The 3,324-nt window shown below is 36.0% G+C and overlaps 1 protein-coding gene and 1 long non-coding RNA gene across 4 annotated transcripts in view; one reads left to right on the forward strand and one right to left on the reverse strand.

Moving 5' to 3' along the window:
• The window catches only part of LOC118740338 (ATP-binding cassette sub-family G member 4), a 559,608-nt gene that overhangs the window by 356,486 nt on the left and 199,798 nt on the right, over positions 1-3,324 (forward strand). The window lies entirely within an intron of this gene.
• LOC118740343 overlaps positions 1-3,324 on the reverse strand; it is a 13,898-nt gene that overhangs the window by 5,659 nt on the left and 4,915 nt on the right. The window lies entirely within an intron of this gene.

The following is a 3,324-nucleotide window of genomic DNA, read 5'->3' on the forward strand; positions in this document are numbered from 1 at the left end:
AATATCAATTTTGAGTGAATAATCTTCAGTAGTTACTAAAATATCGCAGTTTTCGTATTTCTGGAAATTACCGTTATATGGGATGTGGGCGTGGTTACAGTCCGATTTCGCCCATTTTCAATACCAACCTACCTTGGATTAACAGCAACCTACGTACCAAATTTCGTTGAGATATCTCAATTTTTGCTCGAGTTATCGTGTACACGGACGGAGGGACAGACGGACAGACGGACGGACAGACAGACATGGCTTAATCGATTTCTCTATTCATTCTGAACATTTATGTATACATTTGTCTATATCTATCTCGATCCGTTTTGGCTGTTACAAACAACCGTTATGTGAACAAAATTAATATACCCTTGTGCACAAGTGCGCTCGGGTATAAAAACACTTCGGAGAAAAAAGTTTGAAAGTAAGATGAATTTTTTAAGTGTTCTACAAAATCTTTAGCTTAGGTTTATATGGTACTTGTTAGGGAATGAGCTGTATTTTAATTGATTTAAAAATCGTAAAAATTAATAAATAAACATAAGTGGCAAACAATATGTATCATTTTGAATTTGGTATAAAATGACATGTCCAACTTTGACATTTTAAACAATTTAATTCTTTTAAGAATGACATATATTTTTTTTAATAAGGTTTTTCTTTACTTGTTTATGTGCATAAATAATGCTACGATTTTGGTTTCAAACTATGTATACTTCATTAAATTTTGTTATTCAAGTATTTATATATGTTAACAAGAAGATGTAACTACATCAGTAATAATGTTCGCATAAGTACCCGCATCGAGGTACTTAAGCGGGTTCTTTTAAGTACCCAACCTGCCTATGTAAGTACCTCAAAAAGCTGGTATTTTTCGTGTGGTACTTAAGCGGGTTTTACTGTAGTAGAATCTATGTAGCGTAAGTGGAATGTGCATACATATGTATGTGTGTATTTAGTTGGTTTATAATTACTTTTTACAACGAAGTCAAAGCACACTCATCTGCGATCAAAAACAGTTATAAGCAAGTAAGCGTATACCCGTTTTTTAAGAGTATTTCTAGTACTGCGAGCACATAGCTGTTTTTGATCAGTTCTAAACCAAAAGAGATATAAGAAAACGGCAAATGCAGAAATGTGGCCAGTAGATAGTGTTAGTAAAATATACAATACAAAAAATTTACAAAAATCACATAACTGCTTTTGTTGGCGCAGCGACGATTTTTAAATTAAATTCTAAAATTATTTTTGGAACGTTTTCGATTTTGAAATTTAAGTAAACCATTCGGTACAGTATAAAACTTCATAAAGTTCAATTTGTTTTCAAAAATATTAATACGACTTTTAGTGGCACGCTTCCAATGCACGGAAAGGGTTAGTTTATTGTTTTTTTTGTCCCGAAGATTTACTGATATTTTCATTTATTTCATACTAGCAGACCCGGCGAACTTCGTCCCGCCCAAAATTTTTATATATTTCATTGAAACTTTTTGGTCCAACATTTTCACCAACAATTCACGTTTACGATTTTCATTGGCACATTTGTCTGCTAAGATTAAGGTTTGGTGGTCATTTGCCGCTTTAAATAACCTAAGGAAAGTGTTATATCCGTTCTTGAAATTCTCCAGTTGTGCGGCATTTCATAGCACGGTTATCCGCAAAGCGAAATAAATTTTTTCCTCTTCACTCCCTGGCCGCAACAATGACCCGGTTCTATAGTGAATGTCCTAGAAGCTTTACAGTATAGTAGGTGGCAATTTCAAATGGGTGCGAATCATTGTTCTACAGAAATGCAATACACATATGTGACCTGGTCTACGGAAAGGCGGCTTAGGTGTCAAAAAATCAATTTTCACTTTTTGGTTGATTCGGATGGAAGATGAGATGCTTTTTCACGTGGTGAAAAGCAGAAAATCCTAACTTGCTTAGAAGTACAAAAACGTCACTTCTTCAGTGTTACTTTTTTAAATGTTCCACACTAGCAACTTACACGATGAACTATAATAATATTCCGACCAACAACAACACTTACTGGACCAACAACAACACTTACTGGACCAACAACAACACTTACTGGACGTCCGGCGCGGAGAATGCTTAATGAGATAATGAGAAACTGACGAAACGAGTTGCTTACTTTTAACAGCTTTTTCACAGAAAACTAGTTTTCGCACGTAAGCTCCCTTTTCGTAGACCAGGTCACATATACTTATTTCAGACGAAATACCTTAAAAGTTTGAACGCGTAATAATATTGGAAAATCACATCCATTGGGCCAATTGCAACGCAGGAGCGTTCGATATACTCAATGGTGCGACAGGTCGATTTAATCTGACCTTCACGACCCCTTTTCTCACTTGGCTATTTTTAGTAATAGCTGGACTTCAGCACCACTTGGCAGCACGTTTTTGAAGTAGTATTGCATACATATTTAAAACATTAGCCAAATCGGATCATAAATAAGATTTTTAGTAATAACTCAACTACAGCGCCAACTGTCGGATTAAATTGTGAAACTAAACCATCCAGAGACCCACTCAAATACACAAAAAGTTTCGTTAAAATCCGTACAACCATTTAGGAGGATTTCACTCACAAACACACCTACAGAAGAATAAAAAAATTCATTCAAAGATAGCTAAAGGTCGGTACGTTTGTAGGCCTCACACCCCTTTTCAAATAGCCCAAATTTTCTCCATGTGTATGGGCTTGATTTCAACTATATACATATCTCCATACGAAGTTCCGGTACTGTGCCATGAATACTTTCAGAGATATGCAGTATAAAAATTCGATTTATATGGGAGGTTCCACGCCCCCCTTTCCAATAGTTCCAATTTTTCTCCAAGAGTATGCGATTTATTTCGTACATCTCCCTACAAAACTCTAGAACTCTACCAAAAAATTTGCAGAGATAAGCAGTATGAAAAAATCGGATTGTAGGGGAGATGTCACACCCCTTTTTACAATAGCTAAAATTTTTCTCCAAGGGTATGCGATTGATTTCGTATATCTCCATACCAATTTCCAAAACTCTACCATGCACACTTTCAGAGATATGTTGCATGAGAAATTCGGTTTGTATGGGAAGTGCCACGCCCCCTTTACATATAGATATTTTTCAGCCTAAAACCATCCTTGGGACACGTGCGGCAGGTGGCAGTTTCAAAAAAAGCGGTTCAGCCGCTCTCGAGCCTTGCGAAAACTAACAAACGGCTTTCTAAATATGTATTAGTTGAGATATATTATATATTAGAATTATATTTTGACAGTATCCGTTGTTTCTGATTGGCGCAAAAAAATCTTGCCTAGTGCCGAATTCGCCCCTTGATA

Source organism: Rhagoletis pomonella, unplaced genomic scaffold (assembly GCF_013731165.1).
Source record: "Rhagoletis pomonella isolate Grant_MI unplaced genomic scaffold, Rhpom_1.0 Rhpom_scaffold_00006, whole genome shotgun sequence".
Taxonomy (NCBI): Eukaryota; Metazoa; Arthropoda; class Insecta; order Diptera; family Tephritidae; genus Rhagoletis; species Rhagoletis pomonella.